Source organism: Anomaloglossus baeobatrachus, chromosome 3 (assembly GCF_048569485.1).
Source record: "Anomaloglossus baeobatrachus isolate aAnoBae1 chromosome 3, aAnoBae1.hap1, whole genome shotgun sequence".
NCBI lineage: Eukaryota > Metazoa > Chordata > Amphibia > Anura > Aromobatidae > Anomaloglossus > Anomaloglossus baeobatrachus.
Genome location: NC_134355.1, coordinates 122,501,923 through 122,520,433, shown reverse-complemented (window position 1 = coordinate 122,520,433; position 18,511 = coordinate 122,501,923).

Below are 18,511 nucleotides of genomic sequence, written 5' to 3'. Positions count from 1 at the left end.
GTTGAAATTCTGTGTTGCCCAGTGACAGGCCCAAAATATCACTGCTCTAGAGTAGATCTGCATGGATGGAGGAATGGGCCAACATACCACCAACAGTGTGTGCCAACCTTATGAAGACTTACAGAAAAATTTGACCTCTGTCATTGTCAACAAAGGATATACAACAAAATATTGAGATGAACATTTGTTATTGACCAAATACTTATTTTCCACCATAATTTGCAAAAAAAATCTTCCCAAATCAGACAAGGTCATTTTCTGAATTTGTTTTCTCATTTTGTCTCTCATAGTTGTGGTCTACCTATGATGTCAATTACAGGCCTCTCTCCTCTTTTTAAGTGGGAGAACTTGCACAATTGTTGGCTGAATAAATATTTTTTTTCTCACTGTATATTATTTTTTGTGATTTTTGTAATTTTTTGTAAAACGTTTTTCATTTTTTTCTACAAAAACCTTTCCTCTCATTTTTTTTGTATTATTACTTCTTGTTCTCCTGGTTTGAATACTTGCTTTGAAGATTATACCTGATCTTGGGAACATAAATTTATGTATCCCCAGCTCTCTATATTATGGTATGGCCTCATCTTCTTGGTTTATAAGTCTTCAGTAGTTTATAGCTCAATCTGGCCATACCGGCAACTTCCCTCTAAAAGGGACAAGACAGTGAACCACTTGAGGAGAAGAATGAATTCCAAGGACTTTGATGTAGTACTAGGCTGGGTAGTGTTGGGCAATAAAGGACTTATGGAAGTGATGCTCTGTGACAATGAAATGCACCAGAAGATCTGTGCCCGCTATCCAATGTACATCCTTGTATTCAGACAAACGACTACCTTACCCATGGCTAACACTCCGTATTGCACTACACTTACATGAATAGTAGGGGCTTTGAACATCACTGGGTACAGAGACTGATATTAATGGTGAATAGCTCTGTATAGTGTATCAGAATATGTTACTACTATATACCATAATAAAGATAATAAGCTGCACACTAACCACTATAAAAATATAAACATGAAATATGGCAACGCATTACTGCTATAGGGATACTATGAACAATGAAAAATGCATTTAGTTATCTGGAAAAAGTGAAATGCATGAAAATGGTATTGCAAAACTGCTATGAATATTTGAAAGTAGTACAGATATTTAGCAAATGTATTGATCAATGCAAATGTTCACAGTATCCCTATAGCAGTAATGCTTTGCCATTTTTCATGTTTATATTTTTATAGTGGTTAGTGTGCAGCTTATTATCTTTATTATAGTATTGTATTTTTAAGCTAGCACCTAATTCACACATATAGGTGTTCTAGTCAGTCTTTTTTCTGATTAGCATGCAGTTTCTTCTGACTGAGAACCCTGCCCTATTACCAGACTCTATACCGTGAATTATTAGGCAAGTTGTATTTTAGAGGATTTTGTTTTATTATTGATCAACAACTATGTTCTCAATTAATCCAAGAGTCATAAATATCAAAGCTTAATATTTTTGGAAGTTGGAGTGTTTTTTTTTTTTTTTAGATTTGGCTATCTTAGGAGGATATGTGTTTGTGCAGGTAACTATTACTGTGCAGAATTATTAGGCAACTTAATAATAAACAAATATATTCCCATTTCATTTGTTTATTTTCACCAGGTAAACTAATATAACTGCACAAAATTTAGAAATAAACATTTCTGACATGCAAAAACGAAACCCAAAAAAATTAGTGACCAATATAGCCACCTTTCTTTATGATGACACTCAACAGCCTACCATCCATAGATTCTGTCAGTTGCTTTATCTATATATGATCAACATTGCGTGCAGCAGCCACCACAGCCTCCCAGACACTGTTCCAAGAGGTGTACTGTTTTCCCTCCCTGTAGATCTCACATTTTATGAGGGACCACAGGTTCTCTATGGGGTTTAGATCAGATGAACAAGGGGGCCATGTCATTTTTTTTTCATCTTTTAGACCTTTACTGGTTAGCCACGCTGTGGAGTAGTTATATGCGTGTGATGGAGCATTGTCCTGCATGAAAATCATGTTTTTTCTTGAACAATACCGACTTCTTCCTGTACCACTGCTTGAAGAAGTTATCTTCTAGAAACTGGCAGTAGGTCTGGGAGTTGAGCTTCATTCCATCCTTAACCCGAAAAGGTCCCACAAGTTCATCTTTGATGATACCAGCCCATACTAGTACCCCACCTCCACCTTGCTGGCATCTGAATCGGAGCGGAGCTCTCTGCCCTTTACTGATTCAGCCTCTGGCCCATCCATCTGGCCCATCAAGAATCACTCTCATTTCATCAGTCCATAAAACCTTTGAAAAATCAGTCTTAAGATATTTCTTGGCCCAGTCTTGAAATTTTATATCATATATTTCTTGTTCAATGGTGGTCGTTTTTCAGCTTTCCTTACTATGGCCATGTCCCTGAGTATGGCACACCTTGTGCTTTTTGATACTCCCGTAACGTTGCAGCTCTGAAATATGGCCAAACCGGTGGCAAATGGCATCTTGGCAGCTTCACGCTTGATTTTTCTCAATACATGGGCAGTTATTTTGCGCCTTTTTTGCCCAACACTCTTCTTGCGACCCTGTTGGCTATTTGCCATGAAACGCTTGATTGTTCAGTGATAACGCTTCAAAGGTTTGTCAATTTGAAGACTGCTGCATCCCTCTGCAAGACATCTCACAATTTTGGACTTTTCAGAGCCCGTCAAATCTCTCTTCTGACCCATTTTGCCAAAGGAAAGGAAGTTGCCTAATAATTAAGCCCACCTTATATAAGGTGTTGATGTCATTATACCACACCCCTCCTCATTACAGAGATGCACATCACCTGAATTACTTAATTGGTAGTTGGCTCTCAAGCCTATACAGCTTGGAGTAGGACAACATGTATAAAAATTATCATTTGATCAAAATACTCATATGCCTAATAATTCTGCACACAGTGTATTCATGATCCTATATATCCAGGAGCCTATCCGCCCACACTTGCAGATTTTTAATAGCAGAGAGACGCATTAAGGTTAGGTTCCCGAAAAATTAGAGATTACCTTGTCATTGGTTTTGGGTTCATTTGCATTGATCAATACATTTGCTAAATATCTCTACTACTTTCAAATATTCATAGCAGTTTTGCAATACCATTTTCATGTATTTCTTTTTTTCCAGATAGCTAAATGTATTTTTCATTGTTCATATTATCCCTATAGCAGTAATGCTTTACCATATTTCATGTTTATAATTTTATAGTGGTTAGTGTGCAGATTATTATCTTTATTATAGTGATGTATTTTTAAGCTAGCACCTAATTGACACATATAGGTGTTCCAGTCAGTCTTTTTTCTGACTACTATATACCATGTAAGGAAATACTGCAAATATAATAATGAACAGCCATTATTGGCCCATTTCCTATTTTCTAGTATTGTAGATTTTGGCTTTATTTATGAGGACAGCACCCATAGATTGGCATCTCTCCGAACACTCTCAGCAGCTCTTACAAATAAACTGGACTGGAAATATTACCATAGCATAACCTCACATACTGTATAAGCCTTGACACGGATAGGAAGAAACATATCAATATACACCAGTAAATTGGCTGCATTTGATCAATCTACAGTACATGATGTATAGGATGCAGCAGCTGAGACGTGCAGTGGGACAGCATTCGTTCTATCATATTACCATTACTGTAACCTGCTCCCCGAGCACCAGATGCTGACAGCTGAGAAGGAAATCATACAAATTTCAGAAAACAACTGCTGTCAATTAAGAAAATCTCTGCTTAATGAAGTAAATAAGTGCACAGTATATAAACTTCAGACACATAACATTAGGACAATAGAGTAACCAGCTCATAAACAACATGACAGATTCAGTCAGATCCTATTTCTCTAATGGGTCCAATGGCCTACTGGAATATCAAGTACCAGTAAATTGCAAACTAATGGGCTATAACCTGTGGCTTTTCTTGCATGCTGAGGTGTAACGACAGTTGGAGGCTCAGGGTTGGAGATTACTTTGTTAAACTGTTTCCTATTTGCTGTTACTTAATATTCCAGATGTTTCTTTCTTAACTATTTGTCATGGTCGTCTCCCTATGTTTATAGACTAGTGACAGGCTTTTGACTGGAGCCTCTCTTTTCCATCTAGACTCCTCATTTAAACAAAGCTTCCTTTCTGTTGGTGGTTTATGAGTTAATGTCTGTTTGGTTGCCAGCACCTCATAGCAGTGCAGGTTTGCGGTAGCTGCTTTGAGCCCACGCCCCTTTAGGTTTAAATAGTGGGCTTTTCCCAGCAGTCCTTGCTGTTGAAAGAATTAATTCTGCTCTGGCCATCTTGGTGGAGAGAGCTGCTGGTGAAGTGTCCTGTGCCCATCTAAATTCTACTTTGGAGTCTGTCTACAGCCGTGATTTTGAGGTTCGTATCCTTCTGTTTACCCCTTGTCTGTCCTTTCTTTCCCTCCTTGTTTATTAGTGCAGCGGTGGGACTAGTGTTCCCCACCAGCCACCTCACTAGCCAAGGTGTTAGCAGGACTAGTGAGAGATTAGGTATCTGGCTTGGCGATGGGTTGAAACACCCCATACAGGGACGCTGTGGAGCTGGGGTAACAACTTACGGTGAGTGCAGGAGGGGTTTCCTCACCCCCCTCCATAGCTGGAGGGCCCACCCTTGTAAAGGTGCCCTGTTGTCCCCCTTGTTCGTTGTGTGTTTTGTAGTGTGTCAGACGCCCGTAGGTCTGAACACCAGTGTTACGCAGTGCTTTCGGACTTCATCATCTCCGAGCGTGACACTATTCATGCATTTCCAGAGTTATAGTTTTACCATAGATGGAAATCCACAGATTGGAGAAAATTCACACATTTCACACGTCCAACATTCACAAATCCGAGAGCAGAATGTGATGTCCGAATCGGCCACGGTTCTTAGATCCTAAACAGCCGATGAAGTTGTTGAGTGCAGGATACCCTCTCATTTTGGCCAACATGGGATGTACTGAGACCAATAATGTTAGTCAAGTGAATCAGGCAATTTAATGTCAAATAAGTTCATGTGCTATTGCATTACTGATCAAATAGCAAAATATAATATAATAATAGTATTAATAATATAAACTGCTATAGAAGATATTGTTCATCCCTTTCAAGACCACAACAATTTTTATTTTTGCTTGTGTTATTTTTTCACTCCGTCTTCCAGGAGGTTTACGATGTTTATTTTCTGTCACTATAGAGCATGAGCAATTGTTTGTTGCAGGAAAAATTACATATTTTAATGGCAGTAGTTAAAGTACCCTATAATGTACAGAAAAAGTAAAAAAGATACATTTGTGAGATTCAAGGGAAGAAAAACAAAGTAATTCTGCAATTTTTGTTCACATTCTGTTATGGTGTTTACTGTACTATAATAATAGCGTTAACTTTGTTTTCTAAGTCAGTATGATAGTAATAATTTCAATCTATACAGTATATCACAATAGTGAGTACACCCCTCACATTTTTGTAAATATTTTATTATATCTTTCCAAGGGACAACACTGAAGATATGACACTGTGATACAATGTACAGTAGTCAGTGTGCAGCTAGTAGAACAGTGTAAATTCGGTGTGCCCTCTAAATAACTCCACACACAGCAATTAATATCAAAACTAATATTCTAGAAAATAAGTGTTGTGGAATTAATACAGCATTATAAGTGAGCAAAAAGCGTAAAATAAAAAAAGTATTTCTCCCAGAAAATTATTGCAATTACACGTTTTGTTTTACACATGTTAATTTACTTTGCGTTTATTGGAATGTAGGAGGTGGTTGGATCACCCCAGTATATTTCAACTAATGTTTAACTGCTGCTGCTTGCTGGAATGTACAGCTGGGGATACAGCAGAGCCGGAGCAGTGCAGCGGTTGGCACGCTCTAGCGACCATCAGTTTTAAGTGTTTTATTGCATATTGTATTTTGCTGTATTTTATTGTAAAATGCGTGTTTTATAGTGTAATCATGACCGCATAATGTAAGGCATAGGAATGTTAAGTAGGAATGTTAGCAGGTATAGATATTAGAGTAAGAGAGGGCTTGAGGATATACAGTGTAATAGATTCTTCCTGTTTGCCATGAAACTGAGAGCCAGGATGGGAGGAGTGTCTGAGATCAGAGGGTTGGATAGTGTGACACTCCAGGAAAAGAGGTAGTTCTGTAAAGAGGTTCCTAGTGCGAGGATGAACTCTGTGCTAGGATCTGTCAGGGAACTGGGGGGTATCCTCCATGGTGTCCGGAGCCTATGGCTCACCTCGTGATGGGCACAGTATAACCATGCAAAGCAGAAATTTGACACGGGAAGCCCTAAAGCCAAGAAACAGGCAAAAAGGCAGAAGTTTAGACTCACCTGCTGGAAGGCTAATACCCAGGGTGAAAGCTAGACAGGAAAAGTACATAACAGAATAGTGGCAGCAGAACAGGATTGTATAGCCATTTATGTCCAGAAGATTGAAAGTCAAATAAAGAATTTGTTGTTGAGTTACAAACAATTTTTCAGTGGGCTGTGCTGTCCTGCTACATCTACAACGGTGACCGGCAGTGGGGTGGCTGACGCACCCCAGTAGACTCAAGCATGTGTCGCATCCCACAGCCGGGGCAGACCACATGACATAATTTCACACCAAACCCCCAAAATAGGGTGAACAAAATTGCTGGCACCCTCAAATTAATATTTAGTTACACACCCTTTAGAATAAATAACCACAATCAATCGCTTTCTATAACCATTAACACGCTTCTTACACCTCTCAACTGGCATGTTGGACCACTCTTCTTTTGCAAACTGCTCCAGGTCTTTCATATTTGAAGGGTGCTTTCTCCCAACAGCAATTTTAAAAACTTTTTTGCACTCCCCCGGCTTGGGCGGAACACATGCACAAGTTCAGGAAAAGAAGTCATACTGGTTTGCGCCAAATGAAGGAGAAAAGCAAAGATGAATTACTTCAACTTGAGACGTCCCTATAATGTCACTATATTACTTGTACACTATACTATGCATTAAACACTATATCCAGAGTTCCTGGTATATATATCTGTATACAGAGCACCTGTTTATAATGTTACTGGTGATCACTGTATTACCTCTACTTTATTCATGATATACAGAGCTTGCATGTATAATGTCATTGGTGATCACTGTATTATCTTTACACTTACACTAGCCACTGTCACTGGTGGTAATATAATTATTAGTAATATGTTTTTTATGCAGTTTTTAGTATTTGGCCACAATGTGGTGGTAACATGTGGTTTGGTCACATGGTAGTGATATTTGACCCTTGTATGTAGTATTATTTGGTCACTAAGTAGTGGTCTTATATGGGCTGGTCATGATATGATGGCACTTATTCCTTGTATATAGTATTATTTGGTCAATACGTAGTAGTAATATGGATTCTGGCTATGATGTGACTGTATTTGCCCTTTCTATGTGATATTATTCTGCTACCTTGTGGTGGTAAGATGTAGTCTTGTCATGATATAGCGGTCTTTGTCCCTTGTATGTAGCATTATTTAGACAGTATATGGTGGTAATATGTGATCTAGTTATAGCGTGGCAGTATTTATCTTTTGTATGTGGTATTATTTGGTCACTATATGGTGGTAATATGTGTTTTTGGACATTGTGTGGCGACATTTGTCCCTTGATACCAAGAAAAACAAAAAGTGGGGTCAGCACTACTGCAAATAAATAGATAAAATTAATAAATGGTTCCGTGCACCACACAAGGAGCAATATATGGAAAAACAGAGAAAGGAAAATTGTGCCTAAATGGGCACTGATCCAGAAAAAATATTAAATATTAGGATGCCTACATATGTCAAACAGCAAATTTTATTTAGTGAAAACATTCCATTAAAAAGTCTTAAAAAACAACACAATGAAAAAGCACACAAAGTGAGCAGTCTGGACAACCCAGAAACCTCCCTAATACATAGTATAATCTAAATACAGGGACCACTGTCAATAATAAACAAGGTACAAAAGAGAGATTATGAGTATACAAGCACATGATATACAGATGAAATAACATTGAATATGACAAGTAACACATGTGCAAAGAAACCGTATAGCATGCTAAAGCAATATTAATAACTATCAGAATAATACCTGTAGAATAAATAGGGATAAATAACCCTAAATCCCTGTAAATGGAGGGTATTGTCCCTCATATTTATCCCTTGATGTGGCATTATCTGGTCACTACGTGGTGGCAATATGTGATCTGGTCATGGTGTGGTGGTATTTATCTCCTGTATGTGACATATTATGGTATATTAGTCTTGATACAGAGGATTGTGTTGAGTATGGCGATAACTCTCTGCTATCAATAAGAAGATTCTTTATTTCTAATAGAGATTAAATACTTGGAAGTTTAACCCCTTCCTGTCCAGTGACTGTTGCACAGAGGCAGAGATACTCTTACTGGGGTTATCTGGTGAAAATAAGTAATCACCTATCCACAGGATAATTGATAACTTATTGATTGGTTGGGTCCGACTGCTGGGACTGTACCAATCGACAGAAGAAAAACCGGAGGAGACGGAGAGTTGTACTGCTCAAAAAAAGTATTTTTTTATTAATCATTACACAAACAGATAATAAATACCGTATGTGAATATAAATCAAAAACAAAAAAAAGAAAAGGCACAGATGAGGGGTACATAGATGGAAGGCAGTAACATGGCCTCAGGATGTCGAAAAGAGGGCCTATCACATCAATTATATAATAACCAAAAATTAAAAAGTTCAATTGATATAAAATGAAACTGACACAGATGAAAATACTGCTGTAATGGAATACAGAGGGATAAAGTGCTATGTGCTAGCATCAACAACTCTCACTCGTATTACTATACATAGATCAATGCTGTAATGCTATACTTAAAGAGAGTACTCTTTTTGATATCCTGAGGCCATGGTACTGCCTTTCCATCTAAGTACCCCTCATCTGTGCCCTTTCTTTTTTATTTATATTCATGTATTTATTATCTGTTTGTGTAATGATTAATACAAATACTTTTTTGAGCAGTACCACGCTCTTTCTTTTCTGGGTTTTCTCATGTTTTCTTGAGTTGCCCATATGTCGTGAGTAATCCTTTATTTTTTTGCATCTTCCTGACATTTATGCTGTTTTTCATGGATTTTCTGTTTATTAACCAATCGCCAGAATGTGGAACTTTTATCCCCAATAGAATGGAGCGACATGTTCTACTCGACCACTGATCCATTCATTTTCTAAGTGACTACCATCGCTGCACTTGGCTTTTTATGGTAGCCCAAAAGTGGATGAATGGAATGGGTGTAAGATGTCCAATATGTTGTTCTATTTTACAAAGGGGATTTTAGTGCCATTGCAGAAATTAATTCTCCATTCTTCCAATCAGTGCGGTTCCCATCATATCCCACTGATCAATGAGTTATCACCTATCCTATGGATCTTGTGGATTGGCGAAAACTTGTTCTCACCAAAGAACTCCTTTAATGCAAGCTTCCGTAATTGTACATCACTGTTAAAGTATGAGCACAGTAGATTTGAAGGAACCACCTATATTTTAGAGTCAGTCCTTCACTATAACGGGGATAATGGATAGCGTAGAGTGGGCCCCTAGAGCCAATTCCTCCTGTTGGCCCCAGATATCACAGTCTGACCCTGCTAGTGTAATTACCCAAACTTTCTATTATTTAACTCTATTGCTTCCACCCATTCTGTGTTTAAGATTTTATAGGATTAATTGAAAACGATTTCTATTGAGTTTTTATACAATGACTCCTTTCTTTGATCTATAGGAATAACAGCAAAACATAAAAAAGATGATTTGACAAAGAAAACTTTACAATTTTTGGGTTGCTTGGCAACATAAGTGAAAATTCCTTAGCAGTGCAGAAGCATTGTATAACCAAACAGTGCAATCTGAAGCTAGCGCAGCAAAGTCTGTAATATGCTCCAGTCTATCACAAGAGATCGTACAAGTTATTTAGTAATTTAGATTCAGCATAACTGACTGATAAGAAAGAAAGCGCAGCACATAGTGGTAGAAGGCGTCTCCATAGAGATATATTTTTTACTATAGAAAGCTAATAAAAACCTAATATATTCAAGATGGCCACATGACTAAAAGGTCTAAAACCACAAGAGAACACTTTAAGCATTTGAGAACAATGATTGAGCAGACTTCTAGCTGATAGATAGACCTCTGTAATGTAGGTCACTGCATAATCACGTTCTTTAATAAAGACATAAAGGGAAAACTGGGCATTGGGTAGATTAGCAAAGACATCTATTATATATAAAATATTTCACAAGTTTAAAAAGTTCTTGAATAAGTTAATTCAAATTCTGACTTTTTTTGCTATTATATTACATTGCACTTAAATGATAACTTTACTTTTAAGTAACTTTTCAGAATTAGGTGTCCTGTGTGTGTACGTGAGGAATAACACTTTTTCTGTCCATTACGTTACTTATATCCTGGAAAGTGATGAGCGGACCTGTGGAAGTTTAGTTTAAAAAGTTTGGTTTAGGACCCAGACTTGATCCAAACTTGACCCTGGGTCTGGAACCCCATAGAAGTCAGTTGTGACCTGAACTTCTGTGCTGTAAAATGGTTGTAGTAAGAGCTAGAGGGCTACAAATAGAAGCAAAATTAGTGCAATTGCCCTCCAAAATATGTGGATAGGCAATAAATAAAAAAGACAAATGACGTGGGGTCCCACTTATTTTTCATAACCAGCGTAGGTAAAGCAGACATCTGTTGGCTGCATCTCTCCACTGTCAGATTTACCTTGGCTGGTTATCAAAAAATAGAGGGGATCCCATGCCCCCTTTTTTAAAATTATTTAAATAAATAATAAAAAAAAAGACATGGGCTCCTCCCTATTTTTGACAACCAGCCAAGGTAAAGCATAACACTGGAGGCTGATATTATCAGGCTGGGAAGGTCAAGGATTATTTGGTCCCTGGTTGACTAAAAATAGAAGCCCGCAGCCTCCCCAGAGGAGGCGTATCCATTAGATGCACCAATTCTGTTGCTTTGCCTGGCTCTTCCTGATTGCTCTCATGCAGTGGCAATTTTTGGGTTGATGTAAGCTGTAAATTGACAGCAAGTATCAAGTCCAGAGTTTAGAAATGAATAGGTATCTATCAAACACCCCCAATACTAACTTGGCAAGTGAATAGTTAAAAACACACACACACACACACACATAGGAAAAAATAGTTTATTTGAATAAAGACTCCCTTGCACTCCGTCATTCACAAATTTATTAACTGAAAAAACTCATTGAAGTTCCGAATCCAATTGGGGAATAAAGACTCCCCCACAATCCCTTGTTCACCAATTTGTTAATTATAAAGAAATCCTCAAAGTTCCAATAGTATATTATCCCATAACGGCCATCGAATTCTTTGGAGCTTTGTTCAGAGTATGTTCTCAGAAGAAGGCTCCATTGAACACTTCCAGTGAGCAGAAGGCTTCAAATTTCTGATGCTCGAGAGAAATTCTGGGCCTGCTGCTGACCAACAGTGACCTATGGAGGTTCATTCTGAGAACATTCTCAGAACGAAGCTCCATAGGAATCTATTGGCGTCGTTGGACATTACACTATTGGATTATGTTGGATATTCTATGATTTCTTATTAATTAATAAATTGGTGAATGAGGGAGTGTTGGGGAGTCTTTATTCAAATTAACTATTAACTCTACACTTGACAGGTTAATAATGAAGGTGTCTGATAGGCGCCTATCCATTACTAACCCTAACTCCTGTCAACTCACAGCTGACATCAGCCCAAAAGGTATTACCCAAATTGCCTCCGCACCAGGGCAATTGTGAAGAGCCAGGTAAAGCACCAGAATTGGCTCTTCCAATGGAGGCTGGGGGCTGCTATTTTTAGGATGTAGGGGGCCAAATAACCCTGAGCCCTCACAGACACCAACTCTCTGTTTTACCTTAGCTGGTTATAAAAAATAGGAGGGACCCCACACATTTTTTTTAAATTATTCATTTAAATAATGAAAAAAAACAGCATGGGATCCCCTTTATTTTTGACAAGTTGAAGCAAACAGTTGAGGGCTGCAACCTACAGTTTTCTGCTTTACCTGCGCTGGTTAGCATACAGTGCCTACAAGTAGTATTCAACCCCCTGCAGATTTAGCAGGTTTACACATTCGGAATTAACTTGGCATTGTGACATTTGGACTGTAGATCAGCCTGGAAGTGTGAAATGCACTGCAGTAAAAAAGAATGTTATTTCTTTTTTTTATTTTTTTTTTTAAATTGTGGAAAGTTTATTCATAGGGTCATTTATTATTCAACCCCTCAAACCACCAGAATTCTGTTTGGTTCCCCTAAAGTATTAAGAAGTATTTCAGGCACAAAGAACAATGAGCTTCACATGTTTGGATTAATTATCTCTTTTTCCAGCCTTTTCTGACTAATTAAGACCCTCCCCAAACTTGTGAATAGCACTCATACTTGGTCAACATGGGAAAGACAAAAGGAGCATTCCAAGGCCATCAGAGACAAGATCGTGGAGGGTCACAAGGCTAGCAAGGGGTACAAAACCCTTTCCAAGGAGTTGGGCCTACCTGTCTCCACTGTTGGGAGCATCATCCGGAAGTGGAAGGCTTATGGAACTACTGTTAGCCTTCCACGGCCTGGACAGCCTTTGAAAGTTTCCACCCGTGCCGAAGCCAGGCTTGTCCGAAGAGTCAAGGCTAACCCAAGGCTAACCCAAGGCTAACCCGGGAAGATCTCATGGCAGTGGGGACATTGGTTTCAGTCAATACCATAAGTAACGTACTCCACCGCAATGGTCTCCGTTCCAGACGAGCCCGCAAGGTACCTTTACTTTCAAAGCGTCATGTCAAGGCTTGTCTACAGTTTGCTCATGATCACTTGGAGGACTCTGAGACAGACTGGTTCAAGGTTCTCTGGTCTGATGAGACCAAAATCGAGATCTTTGGTGCCAACCACACACGTGACGTTTGGAGACTGGATGGCACTGCATACGACCCCAAGAATACCATCCCTACAGTCAAGCATGGTGGTGGCAGCATCATGCTGTGGGGCTGTTTCTCAGCCAAGGGGCCTGGCCATCTGGTCCGCATCCATGGGAAGATGGATAGCACGGCCTACCTGGAGATTTTGGCCAAGAACCTCCGCTCCTTCATCAAGGATCTTAAGATGGGTCGTCATTTCATCTTCCAACAAGACAACGACCAAAAGCACACAGCCAATTAAACAAAGGCCTGGTTCAAGAGGGAAAAAATCAAGGTGTTGCAGTGGCCTAGTCAGTCTCCTGACCTTAACCCAATTGAAAACTTGTGGAAGGAGCTCAAGATTAAAGTCCACATGAGACACCCAAAGAACCTAGATAACTTGGAGAAGATCTGCATGGAGGAGTGGGCCAAGATAACTCCAGAGACCTGTGCCGGCCTCATCGGGTCTTAGAAAAGACGATTATTAGCTGTAATTGCAAACAAGGGTTATTTCACAAAATATTAAACCTAGGGGTTGAATAATAATTGACCCACACTTTTATGTTGAAAATTTATTAAAATTTAACTGAGCAACATAACTTGTTGGTTTGTAAGATTTATGCATCTGTTAATAAATCCTGCTCTTGTTTGAAGTTTGCAGGCTCTAACTTATTTGCATCTTATCAAACCTGCTAAATCTGCAGGGGGTTGAATGCTACTTGTAGGCACTGTATATTGGTGGGAGCCCACATCTTTTTTTTCCCTTATTGTTCAGAGCAGCGTGCAGATATCTTTTACATGCAATAAAGCTTGTTGATTGGCTGTGCTGCAGCCTTTTAACAAATGTTATTAGCATACGAACAGCACCCAAACTCCGTCAATGTTTGAGTCCGTGTTTGAGTTCGTGACTAGGACACCCGATGTCTGACACGAACCCCAAACTTTATCTTTCAGGTTTGCTCATCCTGGATTGTCACCAGAAATGACTGCTTCATGCTCTATTATTTCTCCCTTAGACAGTGTATCACTTAGAGGCTAATGCCTGCTGTTTGGGGCTGCATTTGGCATTCATGCTGCCCTAGGCACTTTAAATTGTCACGCCCCTTACTGACAAGTCAAACTATGAGTATGTGCACATGATATCTATTTAAAGGGAACCAATCATCAGGATTTTCATATATAACCTAAAGCCAGTGCTATACTGGCACTATCAGGCTGATTCTCTACATACCATTAATGGTCAGCTCGGATGTTTAGACTTTCAAATCCAAGAAAGTAGATGCTTAGTGTGAACACACTTGAGGAGACTAATTCCAATATAAAATCTAATTTTATTAAAGAATAAACATACAATATAAAATGTATTTTCCATAAAGTCAAATAATGAGGTAGGTGGATTGAAAATACACCCACCCATCTGGGAAACTAGCCACAATAACCCATCATTACTCCATAGCCTAAGTGATAAATACTGACTCAAGTGAGCTTGTACTGGAGGCACACCATGGGAACACTTAATCTAACATAGAGACAAATAGTTCATAACTTACCCATGGTGTAAAAGAAGAGGGTATAAGCTGGCAGTCCCAGAATGAGTGAGTGGGCAACCTTTCTCCCGGACGCGCGTTATCGCCAAATGCTTCCTCAGCGGGGTGCAGGCAGGTGAATGTGCCACTCATAATACTCCCCATTTTATCCAAGAAAGTGAAGTTTAAAAATTTGTCAGCTTTTGAGTGACAGTTGCACCGCAGCAGATAATAGCAGGGTGGGTTATGCACATGGATTCCCACCCCCCTGCCTAATGTTCCGCCCTCTCTTACTGGCTCTATGCTAATTTTTCTATTCAGTAAGATGGCATCGGAGTTGAAGCCTGCTCATAGCACTTTTCTACAGCGCCATCTTTCTGAAGCCCGTGTTACCCCCTGTTACTAGGTGTCTGGGGGCAGCACAGTGTTCTAGGGCAGCACAGTGTCCAGGGGTGGCATGATGTCCTATTCTGTAGCTAATCGCTAACATCAGCTGATCTCCACTCCTGTTGTGACTGCACGCGCTCTGGCGGTCACAACGAGAGCTGAAGAAGCGAGGTCGCATGCGCCACACTCTCAGCCGCAAGAATATAATAATGGGGTAACACAAAAATCATAATGAGGCCTACAATGAAAGAAAAACAGTACCTATAGTCAAATAAAGTGGATCTCCACTCCTGTTATGACCATGTCGCGGGCGGGGAGGAGGGTGCCGGCACCGCGCTCACCCCTCTGCTCGGGTCCGGCTGCTGCTGCTCAGTGGTGGCTCGAGCGGTGGGCCGGATCCCGGGAGTTCTCGAGCGGCACTCCTCGCCCGTGAGTGAAAGGGGTTTTGTTGGGGAGATTGTCCGTGACGCCACCCACGGTTGTGGTGATTTGTAGCACCACTGCTGCTCAATATGGGGATCCCGGGAGTGGTGATGAGGAGCAGCCAGGTGTTGTGTTGCCCCTCCGTGGGTAGGGGTTGGTGATCCCGGGGCCCAGTGATGGTGTGGAAGGGTGCAGGGCCTGGTGGGCGCAGGGACGCGGGGGCAGCGCTGTGCCTTGCGGCACTGTGGTACTCACTCAGCCTGAGACTTTGACACAGTTTTACGGTAAACCACACGGCTGGAAAGACGGTTCCCACGGACGGCTGCACTTGCTCTCCCAGCAGGTAACGGTGATGTCCCTCTGACCTGCACCTGATGTTTCTAAGTTGGTAGCGATGGGTTCCGACCGGTAACCCGCTCCCCGGCTTGGATATGGGCCGGAGGAGCTCTACTTTGCCCGCAGACGCTGGCCCTGAGGAGCTGGTGCCCTGGCGGTGGCGGTGTTCCTCACTAATGGTTGGACGGTTGTCTTCAATCGAGACTTGGTTGTTGGGGGATCGACGTCCCCTTCACTGACGGATTCGGCAAATTATGGCGACTCCTAGCCTTGCCGGGGTCCGAGAGGCCCCTGCCCTGGTGCTGACTGTCCTTCGTATACTGCTCCAGACCGCCGGGCCACTACTCGACCGCGGTCCTTCCAGCAACCTCCGAGCAGTCCCCCTCCAGACGATCACCGCTGTTGCTGACCTTGCTGACCTGTCCTGCACTTAGCTGGACTCACTTCAGGCCTTTCTACGCTCACTTTTGTTCCTTTTCTTCTTTGCTCCACTACCACTTCACTTTCACTTAGCTGTTTACTCCTTCCTCACTCTAGCTCTTCCCTGAGCTGACTTCCACTCCTTCCACTTCCTCCTCCAAACTCTATCTGCCTGGTTCTTCCCGCCTCCAGGGCTGTGTACTCCTCGGTGGGCGGAGCCAACCGCCTTGCCCACCCCCTGGTGTGAACATCAGCCCCTGGAGGAAGGCAACAAGGATTTTGGTAGCTTTGGTGTTCCTAACTGGGATGTAGGGTGTGGTGGTGTGATGACCTGTGACCCCTGGCTTGCCCAGGGCGTCACAACCACGCACGCTCCGGCGGTCACAACGAGAGCTGAAGAATCGAGGCCGCATGCGCCGCACTCTCAGCCACAAGAATATAATAACGGGGTAACACAAAAATCATAATGAGGCCTACAATGAAAGGAAAACAGTACCTATAGTCAAATAAAGTGGAGGTTCAAAGATGTATTGCTCCCACTGGTACTGCATGCCTTGACTATGTGCAAGGCATATTGAAATCTGAAGAGTACCAATGGATTTTATGCAAGTCTTGTGTACCGCCCTGAGAGGGGCCCGGCCGCTCTCCGCTGCTTGGGCCGAGCCGCTCGAGGTCCGGGCTCGGGTTGTCGATGGCTCGAGCGCCTCTGGACCGGGTGCCACGTCGCTCTGTTAAGGGGAGGCAGTGGGGTGGTGGTGGTGTGGGACAAGGTGCACAGCTGGGGGTGCTGCGTTGTCGTCGGACAGTTCGTGATGCCACCCACGGGTCGTGGTGACGGGATGCACCACCGCTGTGGCTGGAGTGAAGGGGCTCATCCGGGATCGGTGTTGTGGCCGCAGCCTAGATGTTAGCCCCTCCGTGGATAGGGGCGGTGTGTCCCGGGGCCCGGTGAGGGATTGGCGACGGTGTTGTTGTCAGGATGCCGTGCTGCGGTGCGTTGAGCTGCCGGAGGAGCCCTCGGTTGCCTGCAGGCGCTGGCCCATCAGATGTTTAGCCTTTGGCGGTGGCTCTCACCCGGTATCAGTGGGCTTTTGCCTTCTTTCGGGACTTTGGGTGAGGATGAACCCGTGAGGTCCAGACTGAAATCAGTTAATTTGCCTATACTCAGTGGCTTCTAAGCTAGGACGGGGTCTGAGTACCCGGTTTCTGGTGCTCCTGTAAACGGTTGACTCCCCGGTTCAGGGTCGGCGGGCTCCAACCCTGGCCTGGTCCCTACGGTTCCGCCGGTTGCTGTACCGGTACTCCTGCAGGCGGCCACCACCGTCTGCCTGCCTGACGTTACTGGGATCCCAGGCTCCAACCCGGGTCCCTGACAGCTCTGCTCCTCTACACCTCCTGTCACTGTCACTCTACAGCCTAACCTGTTTGTATTTCCTGCCTCAGGACAGTAGTCTCCTCAGTGGGCGTGTCTTCCGCCTGACTCCACCCACCTGGTGTGCCCTACTTGCCCTGAGGGAGGCATCAGGTCTCCCCTTCGGGTGACTGATATGTCCTCACAAGGGATGGGGGTGTGTGTGTAATGTGGTAGGTGTTGATACCTGTGACCCCTGGGGTACAGGGCATCGCACTTGCAATAAATTAGAAGGAATACCAATACACCCTGGAAAAATAGGGCCTCAGGGCAACAGGAAGACCCTAGGCTTCAAATAGATTGAAGCAGGTGTTTGTAAGAGGGTGACCTACAGTTGTGTACACCCCCCCAAAGACGTCAATGATTTTAGTGCCTAATGTGAGCTGTAAGGTTAATTGTGCAGAGTTTTATACTAGAATATGTAATGTATAATAATGTTGGTAAGATATTCTAATGTATGAGACTCAGCATTGTGGGTGTCAGGTATAGACTAAAAGGCATGAGTTTATATGACCTGAAGTACAGAAACCGGTTACAAGAGGTTCCTGGTTGATCCTGGTTAAGGTTAGATTTCCCCTGAGTGAGTTAGGGGTAATGTGGGCTTTACACGGTACAATCTATCGTGCGATTGCACGAGCGATCGTACCCGCCTCCGTCATTTGTGCGTCATGGGCAATTAGTTGCCTGTGGCGCACAAAGTCGTTAAACCCCCATCACACGTACTTACCTGCTGAGTGACCTCGCTGTGGGCGGCGAACATCCTCTTCCTGAAGGGGGAGGGACGTTCGGCGTCACAGCGACGTCACACAGCGGCCGGCCAATAGAAGCGGAGGGTTGGAGATGAGCGGGACGTAAACATCCCGCCCACCTGCTTCCTTCCGCATAGCCGGCGGGATGCAGGTAAGCTGTGTTCATCATTTCCGGGGTGTCACACGGAGCGATGTGTGCTGCCCCAGCTACAATGAACAACCGGCGCCATTAA